This window comes from Syngnathoides biaculeatus, chromosome 19 (genome assembly GCF_019802595.1).
Source record: "Syngnathoides biaculeatus isolate LvHL_M chromosome 19, ASM1980259v1, whole genome shotgun sequence".
Lineage (NCBI taxonomy): Eukaryota > Metazoa > Chordata > Actinopteri > Syngnathiformes > Syngnathidae > Syngnathoides > Syngnathoides biaculeatus.
This window is the reverse complement of record NC_084658.1, coordinates 4,746,038-4,772,280: the sequence shown is the minus strand read 5'-3', so window position 1 is coordinate 4,772,280 and position 26,243 is coordinate 4,746,038. Positions and strand designations below refer to the sequence as shown.

The 26,243-nt window shown below is 39.4% G+C and overlaps 1 long non-coding RNA gene across 1 annotated transcript in view; it reads left to right on the top strand.

Annotated features, from left to right (window-relative positions):
• Nucleotides 1–25,780, top strand: part of LOC133492600 (uncharacterized) — an 80,763-nt gene extending 54,983 nt beyond the window's left edge. The window contains exons 5-9 of the long non-coding RNA XR_009792699.1: nucleotides 219–296; nucleotides 20,646–20,725; nucleotides 21,907–22,070; nucleotides 23,608–23,787; nucleotides 24,471–25,780. This is a non-coding gene — a long non-coding RNA (uncharacterized LOC133492600). The remainder of the gene's footprint in view (nucleotides 1–218; nucleotides 297–20,645; nucleotides 20,726–21,906; nucleotides 22,071–23,607; nucleotides 23,788–24,470) is intronic.
• The last annotated feature ends 463 nt before the right edge of the window (nucleotides 25,781–26,243 follow it).

Here is a 26,243-nt window from a genome sequence, read left to right as displayed (position 1 = left end):
TATCACAGGCAAGATTATGTGGACCTTCATGTTAGGAAAAAAAACATCATATCTTTGGTGCTTTTTGAAATCCTCCCACATATAATTGTATTTGACTTGACATGCTCTGTATTGCTTTCATCTGGAATTAATTAAATTTATTTGCAACATTTATGTGAATCTTTGCCAGAATGAAAACGAATGAAAAACAGTACCTAAGTAACTTTTTTTTAATGCAGTTGGACCTCATCAGGAAGCAGGCGGTGCAACAAAGTTTGGAGCTCTATCATCAGAAAGAGGAGCTTCTTCCTTGCAAGGTAACATCGAAATAATAAATCTACTGAGTTGAAATGTAGCACAGTTTTCTTTACACTTAATTAGCTCCTGTCCAACAACACTAGAGACGGGACAAAAAAATTCCAGTGTAGTGGAATGAAAATTCATCATCCTGCCTCATCTAGCATTACATGCACCCATTTCCCCGTTGGGGTCAGTCAATGTCGATCTTATCGCTTCCCTCTTTTTATAGGTGGCAGTTTAAAATTAACTTGGAGGGAAGATAAGAAACAAAACAAAATGACTCCACACTGCCAAAATCTACAAATATTTAAAATTAATACCCTGAAAGGAGACATAGCACACACACTAAACACTTTGGCCTTACCCCCACATTTCGTCCATTCAACAAAAATGATAAAACCTCGGGCTACACTAGGGAATTGTCTATGGCCAATTTCATTAACTCAACATCTTTTTGTGGTTTGCCCCCCCCCCCATATAAAAGCCCCATTATTAATTGATTTAAAGTTGACAACTGCACTATTTGATTAATGATAAAGCTGACAACAGCTGCCAGCAGTTGACATGATTCAAAGATAAATTAGCCTTACATTATGCATTAAATTAGCAGGAAGGAATATTTTTTTTCTTTTGCACACTCTTTTGTTAGCTATAAAAACACATGTCAAAGTGTTCAGAAGCTAGTCACAAGTGCAATTACTGCACACAACCTTGAAACGTAGCTAACATTAGCGCTGATGCTAATCCTTACACAAACTGAGGGGTGACTTGGCTTGTCCGCAATTATTACAGACCACGAAGCAAGTGATCAAGATGTTAATTTGTATTTTCTTTTTCATTTCAGATGAATGTGTGCCAATAGCATGATTGTGATTACTGCATGTGATTGATTTAAATACCAATACATATTAATAAGCGCTATATGGAGTTGGAATATCACAAATCATCTGAGTTTCCTAACACTAAACTCCCTGTCCCTGCCTGGCCCCCTACCTCCAATGTGTCCTGTTTTTTTAATCTCATAAATATGGAACGCAAAAGATGATGAGATTCATGGACAAGAAAGGAATCAAAATCTATTGTTGTGTGTCCTTTTCCCCGTGTAAAGTTTGGATTAAATGTCACACATTAGCATGTGAACTTTTAAATGAGCTTGTTTGCTCTCTGTGGGGTGGGGCATGTAAATACCCGTCCTGAGTATGGAATGTGGGGTTGCTGAGCGTAGACTGGGTTGGGTAACTGCAAATGGAAAGAAGTGCATTACATTACCAATTAGGTCATGTCATTCTGATGGCTGATAATGGATAGGCAATGTCAAAATGGGTCTTGGGGCGGGGAAAGTTTTTCTTTGGGCTGTTATTGGCCACAACACTAGCTATACAGTACATTTACAAATGACATTTAATCCAAGCTGGATCAAAAAGAGAGAGTTTTGATTGTCGTCACACTAAAATGTATTGTTTTTTTTTACATTGCATGATGGCAAAATATAAAACTTGGCACTTATATTGCAGCGCAGTTACTACTAAGGATGCGCTGAACAAATAAATGCCAGACTATGCATCAATAACGTTGGTGGGAACCATGTCAGTAATGTGGACATACGTTGAAAACACAAATGACAACATTTTTAGGTGATGGAAAATGATTTATCTATACATTTTCCACACCTCTTGTCCTTATATTATGCAAAACAGATCAATTCCATAACTGGCAACCTGTTTCACTGCTCTGAATGTGTCACGTTTCTTTGATAGCGGAATAGTCGATAATTAGGTTCACATTGTGTTTGTTTTGTATTTTACTGTACTCTATAATGTGGTCATAAAATCTTTTGCTAATTTATCTACGCCCAGAGTCTGATCTGTGTTTGCCTTTAAATTTACATTTGGTTGATGAAAATGCACTTTCTCTGCACCAAACTAATTTCCAGTTGTACGTGTGTTGGCCAGGTGAAACTTGTACATAAAGGTGACTACATGTATGTCCTTTATTTCTGTCGAGTATTATGAAACGGATTACGATGAGCACTAACATTTGTCTGGGAATTCTTTAATTACAACACACTATGCAATTTTTTGGGAAGATTTTAAATGATAGTTCTTCTTTTCCTTTCGGCTTGTCCTGTTAGGGGTTGCCACAGCGTGTAATCTTTTAACTGATAGTACATTCCCAAAAACTTCAAACCGATAGCTTTTACCGTAATTGTAGCACTTTATCACAAATGCATCATGCTATCAGTATAGCAGCCGTGGCTAGCAATGGGTTTGTCACCATGATATTGCTATCTTGGTATTGCTACTGCTGCTATATTGCTGAAGCTAGATATGTGTTCCCTGCGAAAGTTTATCGTGACTAGTCCCTTTCATAATGACATGCCGTTATGGATGGCCATGCTTGTTAATCACCCTGTGCCGGGAAGTGAGAGGTATGGCTTTGCTCAGAGACTCAGAGAATCATACTAACCATTTTAACACTGCAAACTTCCCTTTAATGTAGTTATTGAGCTGTGAGTAACGCACAGTGATGAATATGTCAAGACCAAGTTTTGACTTTCACAAACTTTCCTCTGTGAAACTGTTGCAGTAGTGTTCAGGTGTGTTTTTTTTAAGTTTGATTTCTATGTGCAACACTTTGCTTTAGCTATGGTTGTCTTCACAAATGTTATTTTACATAGTGCCCCCTTGTGTTCAGACTGAGAAAAAAACCTAAAAAAATTGAAATGCCTTGTGCCAAAATCTACGGTTAAGTGGTTTGTATGGCAAAACCGTCACACCAATGGAAAAGCGTTGTTTGACATTTAAATATCGGAAATCACAATTTGTAAATTTAAACAGTAACAATATATATATATATATATATATATTATAAATAATATATTTGAGTGAGGTGGAACGGTGGAGCAGCTGGAAAGTGTTGGCCTCACATTTCTGAGGACCTGGGTTCAATCCTAGCCCTTTCTGTGTGGAGTTTGCATGTTCTCCCTGTGCCTACGTGGGTTTCCTTCTGGCACTCCGGTTTCTTCCCACATCACAAAAACATGCAACATTAATTGGACACTCTAAATTGGCCCTAGATGTGATTGTGAGGGCGGCTGTTTTTCTCCATGTGCCCTGCGATTGGCTAGCAACCAGTTCAGGGTGTACCCTGCCTCATGCCCGTTGACACCTGGGATAGACTCCAGCACTCCTGTGACCCTTGTGAGAATAAGCAGCTAAGAAAATGAATGGATGGATGGATCGATGGATGGATGGATGGATGGATGGATAGATGGATTAGAGTACTGTATATGGAGTAAGGGCACACAACAAGCATGGGGAGAACATGCAAACTGCAAACGTAGCAAGAACCACCAACCTCAGACTGTGATGTGAATGTGCTGATGACTTACCTACCATGCTGCTCTGAGACATGTTCACGAAAAGTTAGATTTTATTTTTATTTTTCTAAAATTAATTAATACATTTTGCCACAATTGCAAGACAAAGCATTATCAAATGTCTCTATCAGCCAGATGTCGGTACTTGTACTTTTATTTGGTTTGAAAAAGCAGTACCAGGCCATTCCTAGTTTCTACAAATAAAAATGTTTCTTTTTGGCCAGGCAAGAGTACATTTACAGTAAACTGTTTAGAAGATGTTAAATAAGTTTACAGTTATATACATAATTACGTTTCGCTTAACTGATTTCTACTTCAAAATATATGTATCTGCTACATATTCTATGTGAGAATGCATTGATATATGTGTGAAGTATTTGATTGTAACCAGCACCATTCTCTACCTGCACATTTTATTTTTCTTCATTGACTATGATCCCCTTTGTTTTAAAATGCAGGGCCACGTATTTATTGTCACAATTTCCTTCCAGTGAAAGGCTTATGTCTGTAAAACACATTAAAATCATAATGCAATCTCAGCTAACCCGGGAGCAACGTTATTGTTCCATTAAACCTGGCGAACAACCCAGCAGCCCAGCCTGTTTATCAATCCAATATCTCATAATGTGTCTCTGCCTGGTCATTTTGAATATAGAAATATCTTCCAGTGTTATTGAACCATATTTCCTATATTTAATATTAATCTAATGTTCTGACAAGAATCTGACACATCCAATATGATATTTGATTATTTCGGCCACCCCCCCACTCCCTCCAAGTTGTTTATTTATTTATTTATTTATTTTGCTTCCATAGTCTCTTGGTGATATGGGATACCTTACATGTGCAGAGCTGTTTTATCTGGATATAAAAATGATTTAGTGTGTACTCAGCGCACAGTGTCATTGACTAGCTTTAATTTCACTGCAGAGGTGGACTTTATTACTCTTCTTCTCCTCGGACAAGTGTGCGTGTGTGCTTGAGCGTGCTTTTGCGAGTGTTTGCCTGTGTGCCATGCCTGCGAGTACATGAAATATCTCGTATATGCTGCCACGTGCATGTAACTACCTTTCAATGAAGGAATCAACTAAACAAAAACAAAAAGCTATCACAGGGTCCTGCACTAGAAGTGGTCCCAGTGAACAAAAACAAGATCTCAATTTTTTTGCTGTGACAAACCTTATTTCTGATCAAAAGCTACAGAGCCATAATCATGTTTGTGCCACTGAATTATTTAACCTTTCAATGACCCTGCTGAATGCCAGTGGCCCAATCACAGAACCTAATTGAATCTGCTCGGCGGTAACCCCCAAACATAGCCCCCGCCTCGCCAACGCCACCTCAACCCTCTCTCTCCCTGCTGTCCGACTGATGAAAAAATAAAATTGCTAGTGAAAAATGAATACTGCAGTGGGCAGAGTGAGAGAGGGAGATGGAGGTGAGGTGAGGAGGCTCTGGCGGTGGTGTGGCCATAGAGGTTGCATTAGACATTTATAAATTCTCACATAGCAAATGTTTTTTTTTTTTTTTTAATTTTCAATCCTGCAGCAGGCTGGAAGAAAGTGTGAAGTGGTAGCATGAGAGAAAAAGAGGTTGGGTCCAAGATTCTCTTTACCTCATCTGCCCATTTGGAGTTTGTTTTTATGAAATAATCTGATTTAGTTCCACATTTCCTTTCAGCGAGTCATTGTTTACACCCAAGATGAATATTCCCCTCTGTTACTCATATCAGACTGTAATCAGAAGTGAGGTGTCTCTCAGTACTACTTGGTGACCCCCTGACTGTTTTCAGCAGGACTTTGAATATTGTACATGTGTGTCATAATACAAAGGAAGGTAAATGCTGCATGATTTGTATAAAAATGCAAACATGTATGTCTCATACAGGTGTCTTCCTGAGGGGAGGGGCATATTTCTTTGGTTTGTATTTGTGTGTGCATGGGCCTCCGGTGACAGTGTGATGGTCCCTTCTGATTGATAAGGTGTCTGTGCAGGCTGCAGATTGCTCTGGCTGATTGCTTCTGAGAGCTCCAGCTGATTTATAATCAGAGCAAGATGAAGGATTGAGCTGTGGATTGCTTATCTGTTTAGCCCCCAATGCAGCATAAACGGACAAATTATCATGTGGGACGTACGCGCACACACGCCCACACACACACGACATGAGCAACCATCCTTTCATAGAGATGGCGTCTGGCTACTCAGCTCATGATAAGTGTTACTAATCATCGCAGTCATATTTCCATGATGGCTCCAAAAAGTGCAATCAGTCCCACTTGTTTGCTTCTGAAAATTGAAAAAGGGCAGTGATGGATAGTACATGAAAACAGAGTAAGAAGATAATGGAAAAAAATACAATGGATAAAGAACAACTACATCATCCAGAATGCACTGGGCCCCCTTGTTGTCTGATGTAATATTTTTGATGGGCTCAAAGCACTAGTTCATGGATTTTGTGATGAACCATTTGGATGTTAAATACAAAATCCAGCAAATTGTAAGAGGCAGGCAGGACAAATTTTGTTTTTTTTTTGTTCGTTTTGCACATCTAATTAAATTAATAATTTAGTTATCTGCACACTTTATTTGGAAGTGGTTGAAGACCACAAGCAATATATATGCACAGGAAGCTAAGAGATTCCCACATGAGCACAGTTCTTTGTTGAGAGATAACTTTAATAACTGAGTTAAACTTAATATGCCCAAGTGCGAGACAGCCACGTGCCTCGACCAGGATAGTGGATAGAAACAGAAAAGATAACAAACAAACTAGTGAACATGGAAAATGGTTACAAACCAACAAAGTTAATGTCATGGAGTGGCCAGCCCAATCCCCGGAACTTAATCCAATCGAGAATTTCTGGGGTGACCAAAAAATGATGTCTCTAAAGCAAGACCAAGAAATGTAAATGTAATGTGGAATGTTGTTAAAATTTTTTGGAGTGGAATAACAGTTGAACAGTGCCACAAGTTGGTTAACTCCATGCCAAACAGATTTGAATCAGTTATAAAAATAAAAAAATGGTGGTCATACAACTAAATATTAGTTTGTAAAGTCAACGGCAACCTTTTTTTATTTTTTTTTTTAAAACACCCTTTCAATAAATTGCCCAATTGCACAGCCTTAAGAGTGTGTATATCATAAATGCTGGGTCTCGTTGGTCTTCTGAGAATCTACTGCACCTACTGGTAACTTGTTTGATATGTAACAATAATAACTATATTCAAAATATGCAATGAGGTGTGAGTGCGCGACGGAGACAGAAAGACACACTCAGTTCCCGTACAAACCCCCCCACAAAAATACCACTGTGTGCATAGAGAGGGAAGCCGCTGCATGTGCTTGTGTATGGATTGCAGAATAATAATAATCATAATAATGATGATGATAGTAATAATAATAATAATAATAATAGCGGCATTGTGGATTAGCTGGTAAAGCGTTGGCCTCACTGTTCTGAGGACCCGGGCTCAATCCCAGACCCACCTGTGTGGAGTTTGCATGTTCTCCCCGTGCTTCCATGGGTTTTCTCCGGGCACTCCGGTTTCTTCAGACATAACAAAAAACACACAACATTGATTGGACACTCTAAATTGCCCCTAGATGTGATTGTGAGTTCGGCTGTTTGTCTCCATGTGCCCTGCGATTGACTGGCATCCACTTCAGGGGTGTACCCTGCCTCCTGCCTGTTGACAGCTGGGATAGGCTCCAGCACTTCCCGCGACCCTCATGAGGATAAGCGGCAAAGAAAATGGATGGATGGATAATAATAACAATAATTATCTTGTACTGCATTTCACTGTGTGTAGTGCATCTCTATGCATTTTACTTTTTAATTTGAAACCTACCTAACGAAATTAAGCTTTTGACACCAATGTAATTTATTGAGATGTGCCTACATGTCATTGTATGTTCGGACACCCGCAGGGTTTAGTTTCTTCCAAATATTTGTTGTTCCTTTTCATAAACATATTGTTGGTTTTTAATTGGTATTTCAGATTATTCACACATTGTTTGGCCTACATGTGCAATTGCCTGAACGCCCTCTAGCAAAACTGTGTTAGGGGATTTGGTCGATGTGTATGAATATGTTTGTGCATAGAAAATTTATAAGAGTATGTTCTTGCATTCGTAAAAAAATACTTTGGCAAATCATGTGAGACTAATTCCTCTTGGCATAGCAAAGTACATGGTGCATGGTACATCCTGACAGGTATAACATGGCCTATGGCCCTGTGACAGCTATGTGTGTGTGTGTCTGTTTGTACTCTACTCTCCGACTCTCCTTTCTTACCCGTCTGTCTGATTATCCACTTTCTGTATCTCTTTTCACCACAGTTGTTTAAAAATGCAAATACAGAAGCATTAAATACTACACACATGAAAACACAAAGTAAAATTATGAGCACTCGGAATACTAACACACTCACAGACGAATGGCAACAATTAGATGGGGAAGCCAAGCATGTGAGGACAGAGGCGCGCTGAGGGGGCTGCGACTGCAATGTGGAACGTGTGTATGCGTCTGTTGCAACTGTTTGTATGTGTTTGAAAGGTATTCATCCTGTTAATGCTCCATCCATCTGTCTAAATATCAACACTGTCTCATGTGTCACTGGACAGTGGCTGTTTGGAGAGGGGCGTTAACGTTTTTCAATCTGGAGCCAAATAAGAAAAAAGGCAATTACAACATTATCACTTGAGTTGACAAAAATGAATTGCTCCAGCAAAAGCTGGGATGAAAATCGTCTTGCTTTAGTGATTAATAAAATGGGGGAGACAGAAAAAGCTGGAATTGGTATTTTCTTAGCTAGTTCCATGTTAGTTCAGGCGTTTCTCAAAAGAATTTAATGGGAGTTTGTGTGAATGGTGCTGGAATCAGTTTGTACTGTTCTCTTCATGTGTTTTACTTCCAAAGTACTAACATGAATAAACAGCCAGCCAAACTCCTTTTCAAGAGCCAGGAAGTGAGCGTGCTTGCTTCTTTAATGACTTCTTAACAGGTCAAGTCGGGTGACACAATGAAAATGGAGTGAAACTAGAAAAAGAAATACAAAACATAGTAAATAGACTGCAATGTCAAATCAGTATGGAGTATAAACATCTTCCATTAGTATATGAATTAAACATTCACATTCAGTAAGTCTAAGCACAAACAGCAACAGCATTCTAGTGAAGTGAGTAGCAGATACACTTACTGCTGCTAGCTATCTCATGAGAATGAACACAACATGTAAAGTTACTAAATCAGTGCAGCTCACAAATATGCACAAAGATATTGTTAAAGTTACTAACAATACTTCTGAAACATGTAAAGAACATAAATTACTCACAGCAATTGCTTTCTGACGGATTCATGCACAGGAATAAGGTGATTTCAACGTGCTACATCTTTCAACTGTTGACATGGTTTTTTTTTTGTTTTTCGCTCTGCTCAGCGCTTCCTACTTCCTGTATTCTACAGTTTCAAAATAAAAGCTCAGCAATGCACTCTCAAAATTAACAACACAAACAGATCGTTTCTAATAAAATCGATCTTCTTTACATATTAAACACTTGGGGCAGAACACAGTTGATACTGTGTTTTTCCATGCGATTAACAATTGAATGTTTTGAAAACTGTTGACACCGTTGGCCTGCTGTTGTAGTTTCCTTTACAACATATTTTTTGTTTGTTTAGGAGATTTCAACTGTTTTTCAAGGCTTTCCCATATTGCCACCCTACCCCAAAACCCAGACATACTGTATGAAGAAGATGGGAGGTTTTTGTCACATGTACTAAACTTCCAGTACTATCGTAAATATCTGAAGCCCAGTCTGCATTGCTGCTCTCGGCCTCTTGCCAGCCTTTGTGACTAGTTTTGTTCTCTTCTTTTTATCAACTTTGGAGCAACATCCAGTTTTTGGTAACGTCACCCTTACACCTTATTTTCTCCACTTGATGACGACCATGTTCACTGTGTTCCATAGTATAGTTAATGTTTTAGAAATTCTTTTGGACCCTCCTCCAGACTAATAGTTTTGAACAATGATGCTGCAGAATCTCTCTGTGGCGCATGGCTTGCTTGTGCTGTAAGATGTGTCTACAGAAAGTGAGGAAAAACACACTAAAACCGCTGAAATTTTCTCTGGCAGTTTAAATGGTGTTTTGTGTGTCCACAGTCCTATTTTAAACGAGTGTTAAACTTGAATGTGATTAGTACATTTGAACACAGCCGCTTCCTTAGTAATAAGTATGTGGTGACACATGTACAACCACATTAACTCAGGTGCCTATTTTTACTCCCCCTCTTGGAAAAAAAATGAATTGCACAGGTTGCAGGTCAAAATAATTCTGAAAAAGTTTTGATATGCTTTATATTGGCCTCATTTTTTATATCACAGAAACCTAGCATGTAAACAGTTGGGCACAGATTTTACGTAGCCACCTGCATCCGCGCTTGCATGTTAGGTTAAATTGCGACGCTAAACTGCGCATTGATGTCAATGTGAGTGTGAAGGGTTGTTTGTCTGTACTGTATGTGCCGTGTGATTGACTGATGCGACCAGTCCGGGGTCAGCTAAGGTTTTAGATTACCCTTGAACCTGACCATCATAAGCATGAGAAATTGGAGAGATTAATATTTTTGAAAAATAGTAAGAATGACCATGGTAAATCTGACAATTTAAAAAAAGTGCTAATTATGCACCAGAATTAGGGTATGTTTCTGTAAGATGTCATTGAGCAGGGCCCAATGTTTAGCCCTTTTGAGACATGGAACTGTCGGGCCACAATGAACCAAGTTGTGGTAGCCTTGTCAAAAACTGTACTGTCCCGTCATAGTCATGATATAAGTAAACTTTTAGAGATTATTTCATCCATCCATCCATTTTCTTTGCCGCTTATCCTCACGAGGGTCGCAGAGAGTGCTGGAGCCTATCCCAGCTGTCAACGGGCATGAGGTGGGGTACACTCTGAACTGGTTGCCAGCCAATCGCAGGGCACATAGAGACTAACAATCACACTCACAATCGCACCTAGGGACAATTTAGAGTGTCCAATTAATGTTGGATGTTTTTGGGGATGTGAGAGGAAACCGGAGTGCCTGGAGAAAACCCAGGCAGTCACAGGGAGAACATGCAAACTCCACACAGGCGGGTCCGGGATCAAACCCGGGACCTCAGAACTGTGAGGCCAACGCTTTACCAACTGATCCTCCGTGCCACCAGATTATTTCATATCTTGCAAATATTTCTGGATCAGGCGGCATAGTGTAGAGCGTTGGCCTCATAGTTCTGTGGACTGGGGTTCAAATCCCAGGCCCGCCTGTGTGGAGTTTGTATGTTCTCCCTGTGCTTGTGTGGATTTTCTCCGGGCAGTTGGGTTTGCTCCCACATCCCAAAAACATGCATTCAGTGGAGACTCTAAATTGTCCCTAGGTGTGATTGTGACTGTGACTGTTGTCTGTATTCATGTGCCCTGTGATTGGCTGCCGACCAGTTCAGGGTGTACCCTGCCTCCTGCCCGATGACAGCTGGGATAGACTCCAGCACTCCCGCAACCCTCGTGAGAATAAGCGGCTCAGAAAATGCATGGATTGAGGGATATTTTTGATCATATTTCAGAAGTTATTTGTATAGTTTCATTCATTCATTCATTCATTCATTCATGTATTCATAATAACGTCACTAAAATCAATGCATTCCAAATGCACAAATATATCATAATGCTTATAATGCAGTGTCATTGGGCCACCGGGTCACAATTAATGTTGGACCCTGTTGAGACTAATTTTGTTGGAAACAGCTTATGCTTTTTCCTAAATTCTTGACCAAAAATGTCCAGGACCTAGGATAAATGGTTTTGGATAATCATCTTCACTGTCTTAGAAATGTTAAATTAACATTGATTTCTTTATCCTGTCCATTTTCTTTGTTTAAAAGTTTGTTTTGTTGACCTCATCAGAAAGGTAAAGCAATTTCAGAAAATAAAACATCATCACATTACTGGGTCTTTAGGAAAGAAGTCCAGTGGCTTGCCATTAGAGGTAGGGTGCTATTATTGTTGTCTTGGCATTTTTGTCTTGGGAACTCAAGTGTACATTTTTGGGTAGTGGCAAAGAAACAAAAGAAATATTGTAGGTTGCAATAATTTAGCCTGTACCTTAAAGGACAGAAATAAAATACACCCCTATTTCTCATAGTCTACATACAGTGAATAATATAAGTAATTGAACACCTTGCTATATTGCAAGTTCTCCCACTTAGAACTCATGGAGGGGGGCAGAATTTTCCTCGTAGGTGCATGTCCACTGCGAGACAATCTAAAAAGAAAAATCCAGAAATCACAATATCAGATTTTCTTTAATAATTTATTTGTGTGATACAGCTGCAAATAAGTATTTGAACACCGGTCTATCAGCTAGAAGTCTGACCCTCAGAGACTTGTTAGTCCGCCTTTAAAAGTCCACTTCCACTCCATGTATTATCAGATGCACCTGTGTGTGGTCGTTAGCTGCATAAAGATACCTGTCCACCCCAGACAATCAGCCCATTACTACACGACACGACTTGTTCAATGACTTGAAAAGAGCTGGGACCACTGTTTACAAGGTGACTGTTGGTCATGGGGTCTTTTTCTACACATGAGACAGGACGACTCCAGTGTATTAAGGAGAGGATGACCGCAGTCATGTTTTGTGAGATTTTGGGGAACAACGACTTTCCCTCAGTCAGAGCTTTGAAAATGGGTCATGGCTGGGTCTTTAAACATGGCAATGCCCCAAGAACACAGCCAGGAAAACCAAGGAGTGTCTCAGTAAGAAGCATATCAAAGTTCTGGTGTGGCCTTGCCAGTCTCCAGACCTAAACCGAATAGAAAATCTGTGGAGAGAGCTGCAACTCCGTGTTCCTAACTGACAGCCCAGAAACCTGTCTGCTCTAGAGAAGATCTGTGTGGAGGAGTGGGCCGAAATCCCTCCTGCAGTGTGTGCAAACCTGGCGAAAAAATACAGGAAATGTTTGAACTCTGGAATTGCAAACAAAGGCTACTGTACCAAATATTAACATTGGTTTTCTCAGGTGTTCAAATATTTATTTACAGCTGTAACACACTAATAAATTGTTAAAAAAATCAAACATTGTAATTTCTGGATTTTTCTTTTTAGATTATCTCTCTCACAGAGGACATGCACCTACAATGAGAATTTCAGACCCCTTCATGATTTCTAAGTGGGAGAACTTGCAATATAGCAGGGTGTTCAAATACTTAATTTTCTTCACTGTATATATATATAATAGCAGCAAATATCAATTTTGGAATAAATGCTTTCCTTTACATGCAGACTTTTTTTTTAAATAAGGTCCCAGTACTTTGTTCATCTTATAGATACAGTATTTGTCAGGATAATGGTGTTTCTTGGGACTGTACAATTCTGCCCCAATGCAGATTGCTTATGCTGCTGATTTACTTTCTATTGTGTAATTACTTCACTTTCTGATTGCTTATATCGCAGCTCATTGTGTAATTCCATCCCTACACATGCAAATGAGTGTGTTTACAGGGAGGGTAAAAAGCAATTGATTTTACAATGCAAGATTTTGTTCGAATACTAAGTGCACATGGCTTGTTCATACGAGTTTACTGTATGTGTGTTTGCATTATGTCTCTCACTGGTGTGTTCATTTCTCTCAGAAATCAAAGTTAAATGGGTCATCTATCATGAGAATTATGTTACTGGGACACTTGTCTCTGCCATGCTCGGTGTGTGTGTGAGAGTTCAAATGTGCACGCAAAGGCAAGGTATGGGGACAGTGTGCGTGGGTGTGAATGTGTGTCTCCCTGTGCATGTGGTGTTCACTTGTCTTTGCCTACACTATGATTAATGGTTTGCATCGGGCTGTTCAGTCATGCATGTTTCTTAGTTTATCGTTTTATGCTGTCTCCAATTAAAGGTCCATAAGTTGAGTGATGGCTTAAAGCCAGTGTCCATCAATAGGGGCCATCAATGGCCCTTGTGCACCCTGGATACGGAAGCCACACATTACTAATATCCCCTTGTTTCTGCACCATCACGCCATTCATGCGTGTGAATACTTGCTTGCAGATGTGTGTGAGGGTGTGTGTGAGCTAGAGTAGTGGACATTATTGATTAATCTAATGCGTATTTCAATCTGGTTATAAGTCTTAAAAGCATAAGCCTCCTAAAGTGCGACTAGAATTAAATAACAGCACTTTTTCATTAAACGTATTGAAAATGTCTTTTGGAACGGGAACCTTGTAATTTGAACCAATCAATCTAAAACATGCATATGTACATTGAGCCATGTGCACTTTTACTTCACACAGACTGTAGCTCTAATGTCATTAGATCCACATCTTTGCTGACCAAAAGTCGCTGAAAAAAAGGGAGCATTTAGAACAAATGTCTCTTTTTACCTTGTGTTTTTAAATTCAAATCACTTTCTGTCTTTCCATCTTCTTGGATGAGAAACTGATTGTGTAGTTTGTAGGAAGCCATGCAAAAACTCATCTCGATTTGTTATTGTTTCATGTCTGGCTGCAGGACAAAGACTCTTGATTAGTAGCAACATGTTAACTTGGGTGGATATATATGGAAGTAAACATGTGCCACCAGGATTTGAATTAAAAATGCCATTGAAAATTTGATGATGTAAAATTCACAGTTATTTCAAAGTGATCACATTTTCAATAGCTTTATTTCAGTTTAACTTTTCAACGTTAATAAATTCGCCATATAAAAAAAAATCCATGTTTAAAGTTCAAACGCAATATTTTCTCTCCTGAGAGTCAACTGGCTACAATTTGCTTTCTGAAATTCACCGTCTCAATTCAGTGTTAAGAAGGCAGCGTTATTTCAGGTCAGAACCCAACACCCAGCCAATCCAGTTATGCTTTCGTAGTATGTGACATGAATTTTGTGATGTGATTTTTTTTTTTTTTATATGTTAACATTGAAAAGTTAAAAAGAAATACAGCTATTGTGTGATCACTTTGAAATAACTGTGAATTTTACAACATCCAATTTTCAGTGACATTTTTAATTAAAATCTTGGTGGCACATATTTAATTCCATACAAATACAGCAATGTGATTTAAATTTCAATTTTTAACCCATAAGAAGGAAGCCAGTATAAATATGTCTGTGGTGTTCAATCGTCATCGCCATTACACGGAGACCGTCATGTGACAACAAAACTCATTTTTCTTTGTTGTTGTATGAATTACATTAATTTAAAAAAATAAATCTCACTTCACTTTTACACTTCTTGGTTTACCAAAAAAAACACCTTCTACATATTGTCACAACACCACAGGGATAGCATATCAAGCAATGGTCTACTAAAATAGATAGATAGATAGATAGATAGATAGATAGATAGATAGATAGAGATAGATAGATAGATAGATAGATAGATAGATAGATAGATAGATAGATAGATAGATAGATAGATAGGTACTGCATTCATTCTGTGATAGAAATTAAATCAGAAAACAGACATAAGCGTATTTTTCTAATTGTTTTAGTCCCATGTGTTCTGATAATGACCTGGACCTCTTTAGTATCCAGTCGGAACACACGCAGGCAGCAAATAAATCAGAAAAGCATAGCAATAGTAATAAGCCAGATCATCTTTCCTTTACATGAAAGTTGCGCGAGTGTGTCACCGCTGTGACAAAAATGGAACTATGTCTATCTTGAAATTAAAACCATAAGCTGATTTAATATGCAGCAGTAGCTGAAAGGGTAGGGGGTAGGCAAGGGAAGAAGACCAAGTTTATGGACAGGGGGCAGGTGTGAGGGCGATAAATATGAGGAAATTAATCAGCGGTCTCATCTCCATGGGATTTTAGTTAACCACTGAGCTTAGTGCTTTAGTCAGCCAGGCGAGGGACTTGCTCCTCTAACAGCTGCCACAAGAAAGCAAACACACACGCACACCCATGCATACACACACACGCTTCACGCCTTTTTGCAAGGTCAGCTATCATCACTATGGCTACAAAGCATTTGTCAATATAATCTGCTTTATGAAGTATTATGTGTTCCCAAACAATAATATTGTTGTTTACCATTGCATTTTTGTCCTCCCTTAGAATACAACAGATCACTTGATGATAGAACCACATATCACCTTTATGAAGAACAGAGAAGTCTGATGTTAAACAAATAAAGAATAAATGGAAAATAATATTTAATAAAACAGAACTGTCTACTTGACTACCTATTTAAAAGCATAGATAATAATTACTAAAACGAAGTAAGGAGATTCGTTTTTTAATTTATGCCTCCATTTTGTATATACTTTGTCCATATGCCACGTTCCAGCGATCTTGTGCCTCATAGTTAAGTCTTGTTTTGTCAATTTTTTTTACGTTGGAGTAATCAAACATTCGTTTCATATTTTTTTTAACCTTGCCTTTTCGCCACGCACTTCACCTTTTGGACTGGCTTCACATGTACTGACCTCAGCCTGGATTAAACCTCCATTCTAAACCACGTCCTTCCCTTGGAGTCTGCATTTGGGTCCTACTCCTTGTCCTTAGTCATGACATAGGGTGAGAAACTCGATTATCCAGCTGTCCCGGGAACACCTCAGAAGAGCTGGATGAAATATTTTGGTAGAGACACATATGGGTTTCCCTGCTCAAGCCACTGCAAGAAAAAGGATGGATAAACTTCCATGGAGTAACTCACAAACATGGACTTACTACAAAAGTGTCAAATTCATTAAAAAAAAAAAAAGTGCTTGTCATGCAAGTGTCCAGAAAAGGCCCCTCTAACATATAGATGACCCACTTTTGTATTTTCTTTGTCCCTTTACTCTGATTGATTGCTTCCATGTAGAAGACTCACTTGTGAGACCACTTATGTTGAAAGTACTAGGTCGAAGAGGTAGGTGGAGAGCTTTTTTTGTGACGTAGATAAGGTGAAGAAATTTGAATGACCTGATTTCAGGCCACTCAGCAGGATTGCATGGACAATTTTAGTTCATATTTCACATGTTTACTGAGGAAGCATAGAGAATTTTACATCCCAAATACTGCAAAAAGTTGGTTTGTCAAGGTATTTTCTTTTTAGTGTTTGAACTGATGAACATATTTTCATTTGTATGCTAGTCCGCTAATTCCCTATTAAACTTTACTTAAAGGTGCACGGAGCCATTGATGCCGTCACACAAATGTGCACTCTCCAAACAAAAGCACCACTACTTGATGTGTGTATAATTACGCTGTGGGTCAAATGACAACATTTTCCCAAGATAGACATCAGAGTCAATGGAACATGTAGCCCTGAAACACCTGTAGGATGGTTCTCTCTTTGTGTAGGACGCAGCTGTGAAATCTCCACCTGCTTAATTGAATTAGCCTCATGTGTATTCACACAGGCTGCCAAAAAAAGTTATTAAATGAGCTTGTTAGCACAATTAGTTAATTAATTGTCTGAACAGCAGCCGTCCCTCAAAGAGCTGCTTCCTCATTATCTGATGACTGGGATCCTTCAATGAGGGCTGATGGATAAGGCCTTCCTGCCAGACTCTTTGTGTGTGTGTGTTTGATCGTGTCTGTCTGCGTGTGTATGTATGTGTGTTGTTAGTCCTGAAATATCACATATTCTTTCATAAATACTGTCTATTCAAATACAAGTGCATGCATGCTTGTAATGTTGAGCATTGGATTTCCTCTCTTTACATTATGGCGGCCAGTTTCATTGTGCATATAGCACTGAGAGGTTATGCGGGTGCCGTCACTCCCACAGAAAAATGTTTCGTGGACTGCACTTTTAGAGTGCTTTACCTAGACTGTCAAAATCCCCAAAGCACTTTACAAGCCTCACATTCTCCCTTTACGCACACATTCATACACCAGTGGGCGAATGCTGCCATTCCCACTTGGCACAAATTAGGTTTCAGTGTCCTGCCCATGGACACTTCGGCATGCAGACAGTCAGGGCCAGGATTAAAACTAGCTAGTCGTCGGTCAGTGGTTGACCCGCTTTACCTTCTGATCCAAAGCTGCCCAGTGACAGAGGTAGACAGGTAGGTAGGTCGACAGAGCAGTCCTCCCTGCCACTTTCTTATCTGTCTTTTATTAGAAGTTATTATCCCACCTGCTCTTTCTCACTTCATACTCCCACCTGCTTAGAAATAGCCCCACTGCATCTTTTTAATTCAATTATATTAACCACATTCTTTCTCCCCCTCAGTCTCTCCCTCCCTTTGCACCCAAAACTGACTATCCTTCTCTCAGTGCTTTCTCATCTCACCCTTGTTACTTTGTCCTCAAATGTTCTATTTCTATTCAGAATCCTAGATGGAAGATAGACTTTGGCCAATCAAGGATTTGTGAAAGCCGCTCCCTCCTTTGCGGTGAAAAAACATGATCAAGGAGGAGAGAATAAAAGGAGGGAGATGGGTGAAAGAGCAAAGATGGCTGCGGGAGAGTGCAGGAGTTGGTGGGGGGTATGGGGTGACGGAATCCCAAGGGGGAAATGTTGATTGGAAAAGTAATGAGTCTTGATCAGATTGGGTTTTCTCTCTCAAAGGGGGGTTCTGCTAATAGGAAAGACCAAGGCTTAAATACTCATATGAAATGAAATCTCAAATCTGGTATTCTTTCTTTCAGGCTTCCCGCTCAGGTCCACAACTCCTCCAATGGAGAATTAAGGTCTCCCACAGCCCACATGGGAACTTTTAATCATGCCCTATTGAGGTTTTTGAGATATATCAATTATATAACCATTCACCATACCAGCCAGTTCTCAAAGTCAGGGCTGTGAAGACATTGCATTTTCACATTGCTATAGTGAGCCTTTTTTTGCCTTATGTACCGAAGCACAATGAAGCAACATTGCTGCAAATTATTTTTCCCTAATGGATTTAATTATCCATTGTTTTTGAAATTTCAAGAACTGTTGTTCATTGTCAAGGTCCAGTAATATTAATTAAATCTGTCAGACAAAAGATTGCTGAGGGAACATAGAAGTTGCAACTCGGGCCTTAAAGATGTTTCTGTTTTGTGTCAAATTGGGTTTCACCCTGGTGGATGAGAGGGTAGCCTACCTCTGCCTGTGGATGAGCGGACAGATCCTGACTGTTGTTTGTGCTTATGCAGAGTTCAGAGTACCAACCCTTTTGGAGTTCTTTGGAGGATTTTTTGAGAGCGCTTCCTCTGGGGACTCCACTGTTCTGCTGGGGGACTTCACATGGGCAGTGGCAGTGAGACCTGGAAGGGCGTGATTGGGAAGAACACTTACCCCCGTTCAGAACCGGAGCGGTGTTCTGTTATTGGACTTCTTTGCTCATCATGGATTGTCCATAGCAAACACCGTGTTCAAGCATAAAGGTGTCCACATGGCCACTTGGCACCAGGACACTGTAGTTGGCAATTTGATGATCGACTTTGTGGTTGTGTCATTGGACTTGTGACTGGATGTCCTGGACACTCAGTTGAAGAGTGGGTGGAGCAGTCAACTGATCACCATCTGATGGTGAGTTGGCTCTGATGGTGGGGGGAGATTCCGGTCCGACATGGCAGGCCTTAATGTATTGTGAGTATCTTCTGGGACGCCTGGCAGAATCCCCTCTCACCTCCGAAAGAATTTTGCTCATGTTCCTGGGGAGGCCAGGGACATTGCGTCAGAGTAGACCTTGTTCTGTGTCTCTATTGCCAAAGCAGCAGACCAGAGTTGTGGCTCACTATTGGTGTGCACCAAGCTGAGGAGGGAGCACTATCAGTGATTTTTGGCCTGTGGGACTCCTGAGGCAGCTGATGGTACTGGCTGGCCAAGCGGAATGCAGCTTTGCTGGTCAGGGAAGCAAAAACTCGGGCATGGAGGGAGTTTGGTGAGGCCATGGAGAAAGACTTCCAGACTGCTTTGAAGAAATTCTGGTCCACCATCCGGCCTCTCAGGATGGGGAAGCAGGGCACCATCTACACTGTGTATAGAAAGGATGGGGCGCTGTGTCCTTCAGGAGTATGTATACCAAACCCCCTGATATGGGCTGCTCGGTCGCTGTCCAATCATTGTCAGAGTTTGGTCCGCATTGCTGTCAGTAAGTCGGACTCATTTCCGGTGAGAGTTCGACTCTGCCAAGATTGGGCTTTGTCACTGTTGATAACATTTGTGGACAGAATTTCTAGGCGCCGTTGAGGCCCAGGGGGTTCTGTTTTAGTGGCCTCAGTAATGAATCTCCTTTTTGCAGATGATGTGGTTCTGTTGATTTCATCAAGCCGTGATCTGCAATTGTCTCACTCATACATCTGGTGAAAATTTAATCACATGAGCACCTTGGGAAATATATTTAGTGAGAAAAATTGGGATGTGTTAAATATTTACTTCAGTCGCTCTATATTCAGATATACTCATATTAACATAAAGAATTACAAATTAGTTTCCCTGCAGATAACTTATTGGGTTTGATTAAAAAAAAGTACTGCAATGAAATTCACACTGACTGTCATCCAACACACAGTACTTCGCAACAGACAAACGAAAATTGGTTGGAATACGTTGATAAGTCCATTTAATTCAGCTTTATATCATCTACTGCCTCATTTCAAATAATGTTACCACTCATTCACCTCGCAGTAGATGCATTAACTGCATAAAAGACCATTAGCTCAGTGATTCAGCATGTTGAATGATGATATACTGTATACTTACTGTAGATTGCATGTACTGAATGAAGATGGCCATGATGGCAGTATGGATGGCCTGGGTCAGTGCCAAGACACTAGTCTAGAACCACATTCAACCATTAGAGTTAAGGAGGGCGCATCACTTACCCACATTTTTGTGCTACCATACATAGCTCCATGTGTTGATTTGGCTATGCGCATGCACATAAAAGTGTGTATGTACATGTTGTGCATATGTAAATGTGTTTGTATGTGTCTCTTGACTGTCTGCGGTGGCTCCCCGCTAATCTAACACAGAGCCCTTTTAACACACAACTAATGAATAGGGGCTTTGGTTTTGGCAGGAGGTTCTGAACCACAGGCCCACACATGCGCATGCACGGACGGGGTGAGGAGTTCAGCCTCCGTCTGCTTCCGTGCCATAGTAAGTCTCTTTCCGCCAATCATGCCTCGATAATGACAGGCAGCACATGCCGTATAACATGGCGATGTTTTTGTTGTTTCTTTTAGGATTCAACAGTGGGGTGTTTTATTTTTCAGTATTCTCGGACATAAAATGCTTCTCACTTCTCTCGCTGTTTGATGCTTCTGTGAATAGCATTCTGCGCATAAGATATTAATGAAACCACTTTCAGATGCGTGCTAGGTAGTAAATCCAAACACAATAATTTGAACAAAGCCAAAGAAGCAGTTAAATGTGTCCCATTTGATAGTGTTATGCAATTCCAAACACGTGATCTTTCATTGTTTGGTCTTCATACATAACTTTAATCAAAATATGTAACACTGTTATGAGGGACCATCAGGGACATTATTTAGGATGGCTTCTCGCAGACAACTGTAAAACACTTGTAGACACTAAAGAAAAGCTCTCTCATACACTACTGAAACATTCTCTCAAACTCAATTGAAATGCTCACATGCACACCACCTAAATGGTGCGTTACACGAAAAAAAAAAAAAAAACACTCATTCACAGTACTGAAAGGATGTCACACACAAACACAGTATTGGTTGTCTTTTTCATCGGCAGTACTTTACCTGAAAAATGTCTGTCTAGCAGCCTTTAAGTATCTTAACCAAAGCAGCAACATGACATCATAATCTACTTGCATCAACAGTGACCAACAGAACTTTTCAAATGGGTCGACAATCGAACATTTGGCAATTGTTTCAACTCCCGAGTGCGGACATGCATGATAACTGCATCGCATTGCTCTTTCCCAACCTAACACGGCAGCGCAGCAGCACATTATCATATTTTAGTTAGAAAAAAAGGGTTTCCGATTTAACCTCTTACCCACAATTGAAATGCTACTTGTCCTGGAAGTGAAATGCTCTTATACACACAGGTGTAACGCTGTCTCACACACAACTGAAAGGCTTTCAGACATCATCATCCAATATTCCCATATAGCACGTATTGAAATGCCCTCAAAATATAGTCAAATATGTATCTTATTAGTAAGTATGAGAGCATTTGAGTTGTGTTTCAGTAGTGTGCATAAGAGCATTTCAGTTATGTGCTAAACATGAGTGCTAATCCTGAATTTCGTCCCCCGACGGCCCCTCATCCACTCTTCTGATTTTGTTTTATCTTAAAAGGAGCGACGCTAACATAAAGCAGCTGGATGAGACCGTGGTGTCATTACAGGCCATACAGGATTCGCTGAGAAGAATCTTGGCACCAAAGGAGAAACACACACAACAGCTGCTGGAAGACAATGCTCATCTTAAAGACAACCTGGCAGCACTGCAGAGCCAAATAGGTAACAAACGCACAAAGAGAAGTTACACTGCGCTTAAATAAGGAACAGATTCAGACGACATTATCTAAATCAAATCTAGTCAGGTGCATCTGGGAATTCTCATTTTTTACTTCCTTCACAGTTAATCATCCCTTCTCCTGTGCCTCCTCCTCCTCCAGTTTCCCTTATTCATTTCTCACCATATTTAATAACTCTTTGCCGCCATCTTTGCTCCACAGAGGCTATGCTACTTGTACTATAAGAAATCAGGCTCTGTCACTGAAGCATAAAATAGATTTGTTTCTTTCTTTTGTATTTTTTTCCCCCTCCCCAAAATTAGTGTGTCTCGCCACATACTTACCTTTTTGTTTTGGTCCACTGTGGCCCTCATCCCAGGGAGAACCAAAAGTAATGAATGGGAACATTAAAAAGTCATGCGCATGATGAATGAAATGGCCTTTGCAATTTTAGGTCTCTCTTTTACCTTCCCAAAAAATATTGTTTTCTACCTATTTTGGTCCCTCCAGGTATTTTTTACTCATATGAAACCATTTACTGTGCACTTTCATTGATCAATCGTGTTACCTCTGTTTACACTACACGTGTCCATGCCATGCATCGTAAAGGCGAGTTGGCACCTAGCGATATTTGCGGACACAGTGAGCCTGTCCTCAAACTCAAAAGTAGACCTTTGGGTTATTAATTATAATTATTTGTGAAGATTGTATGTATTTTCCATTTGTTTTACCTAACCAAATTGTTTTGGTCTATATAAATAATACATTAATAGTTGATCACTTAAAAACCTCAAAATTTAATTGAGAATGGTGAGAACGCCTGAAGACATCATTTATTAGCTATTGCTAAGTTTTTTTTTAATAATAATACAGTTCTGTCATTCTCTTAGTTCAAGACATTGCAATTCCAGTCTTAGTAATAGGAAAGATTACCAGTACCCAAAGATTTTAAAATTAAGTGATCATTTATCCCCAATAATGGGCTACCATTACAACATTTAAAATGTTATCTATTTTAATGTGGTGCCACGTAAAGTATATAACCTGAGCACATGGTAAAGATGTACATTGGGGGACATTACATTCAGAACTGTTGTTCTCCTCAGACCAGTGTTAATTCAATCCAATTGTTGGGGGGGGAAACAGCTCCCGCAAATCTTGTCGCAAAGTTTCAGAAGCAGTACACTTATACCCTACAACTTTATGATTTGTTGTCTTGCTCTTTTATTGGTCCACAGCCAAAGCAGAAACTGTTGGGTTGCCTGGCTTGACACAATGCTTTTATGATCTTTCTTTTCACTGCTATGGAGACAGACTAGACAGAGCTGTGGCAAGCATGCCTAAATTGTTACTTTCATCTATGTCCTCTTGTTGCTGTAACGGTTCCGTACCTCATTGTGTGCCTCTCCTTGTTTGGATCACCCTCTCTCCGGCTGACTGCTGGCTGCACTCTGAGCTTTTTAGAAACGCTTCAAAAGCATACAACTTAACAGAGTGAACATATTCTTCAGCAGCCTGTCTTTATCTGTTGCTACCCTTAGTTACACACAAGGGACTGCACGTTGAGCGATGTTCGCGCGACCCTGGATCGAGCCCGTGTCAGTCTGGAAGCAGAGACGCAGATGAGGCTGCAGATCTAGCAACAGTCTGAGCAAGCCAGCAAAGTTGTGCAGTATTTGCAGCAGGAATTCACTAGTGTGCATTGCACCACTGCAAATAAGGTAATTCTTCTATTCAAATGTTATAGGCCTTGCTTGTGTAATTTGTCCCTCTCATTTAACATAAATAGTTAAGCAAAAAAAGGCTTGACAGTCACAATTTTGGCCAGGTATTATCGATAATGAAGTTGTTCACAAGTTTTTTTGTACTGTATTCAATTGGCAATGGAGTAGACAATGTCACAGTAGAAATACTTCCAATTGCAAATTAAAAAATGTACAACTTCTGCAGGATTCACGTGAAATATAATATTCACTTTAATGTAATCAAAATTCTTTTGTGACAGGAGGACTGATAAGAGGGTCGCACAGGTGCAGCAATTCATTTAAATATTTAATTTTTGAATGTAATACTGACAGACATTGTCTATTTCTACAGTGGAGTTGATAATAAGGTGTTAGATAATGGCTAATGGAATGTACTGATATTTAGAACCTGAGTGAAAAAAGACACTTGATAATAATAGTTAAAAGTCAGAAGATTTGCTTTTTCTACCTTGCTAATTTGTATGCTGCAGTACCTTTTTGACCTATTCATTCTGTCCACTTTTTGCAAAAGTACAGAAGGAAATTTGTGTTCTAGTGATTTATATTTGGATTTAATCTTCTGGTACAATTCCATTTTGTGAGATACTTTTCTTACTCTTACCCACTGCTGTTTTTCATGTCTTTTTTTTTTCATACAGACCAAAGAAGAGTACTTTAGAGTGCATGCACAGCAAGATGTGTCCTTCATGTTTAGACTGGTAACCCTATGGATGGACCATTACTTTCAGTTCAGGGATCCAGTTTCTGCTTCACATCTGGCCCCGCTTAATGCAGAAAACTGCTGTTTCTCTGATCTCTTTGTACATGTCATACATTCACACACTCCATGCCTTCTTCAATGCATTTATGACACTAGTCATAATGGCATTTCCAAATCGTCACAACACTCAAGATTAGAATGTACTTTACTGAATCATTATTTTAAAAATCTTTGGATATTCGTTATTTTCATGCACTCAATGAATTCCAATCCATTTTCATGAGTCATGCTTTATGGTTCACCATTAATTCTAAGTCAGCTACATGTCACATCATCACAAACTTTCCAGAAGAGCCACTTTAGAAGTTGAGAAAGAAAAGTTGTCAGTGAGAAAATCCTTTGTCATGGTATAACAAACGTTGGGTGGGGGTCAATTTTGGAATTGACTGAGAGAGTGGCAGCACTTCGGGCAATCAGAAGTTAAAGCCGTCTCTTTATTTTTCAGTTAGACATTGCAACAGATTAATAATCTAAATCTATTTAGTTTAAACTATCAGTGTTTATATTTTATTTTTTGGTAATAGGCATAGTAATTGCTGTAATGATTAAGAATTTGCCAATTGTGTGGTATCGGGGTTAAAAAACTGCACTATTAGAAGAAATGAGTCTAATGCACAATCAGTTTACTTTATTATACTATTCTGTTAAAAAATATGTACTGTATATATACTCACAAGACAAATCTTTTTTGGGCTTTCAGCCCCAAAATGTCCTGAGCAAACACATGATACCATTTTATGAACATACTGTATTTGCTTATCAAAATTATATTTTTGTAAACCCATAAATATTTCTTCAGTCATTAATACACGCATGCGACACCTGATGTGTACTAGATCCTATCCATAACAGACAATGAATTTGATTAAACAGTTATTGTGTATCCTCACTTGTTTAAGGGCATACTCATTTATTTTGTCCCATAGAAATAATTTTAATTTCTTTGTTTTGTTCTAATTTTTTTGTTTTCGAAATTTGATTTTAATCATCTCAGTGTGTGGTTGTGCATGTTTGTGTGTATGTATCGGCATCAAATGGTACACCATTGGGAAAATGCTGGAATTTTTTCACTTTCCTCATACCCACTTCATATTTTTAATTGATACTGTTGGATAACAAGCACGCTAACATAAATGACCTCCCTGGTTGACTTAAAAGGAAGAACAAAATGTTATTTTATTTTTTTGTTTCTACTACTTTATGGCGTTTTGTGTGTCATTTTGTAGTCTGTATTTGCTTGAAAAAAAAAGTATTTTCTGGTACTAGTAGGTACTGGTCAGATATTCGAGTTAAGTAAATAAAAAAGTTGAATTTGGACACTGTGGAATAATTAATTGTACTGCTCGGGTTTTTTATACTTACAGAATGAGAATATTATGTTTCATTTGAACTATTTCCTAGTAAAAATATGCAAATGTTACATTGCTTCGATGTGTGAGGTCAGCTAATCACCTTTTTTTTTCACTTCCTATGTGTCTTCCCCAATAAATGCAGCCCTATGGGGGCACAAACCAGTGCAATCTGTAGGCCGGTCCCAAGCCCGGATAAATGCAGAGGGTTGCGTCAGGAAGGGCATCCGGCGTAAAAACTGTGCCAAACAAATATGAGCGTTCATCTAAAGAATCCCATACCGGATCGGTCGTGGCCCGGG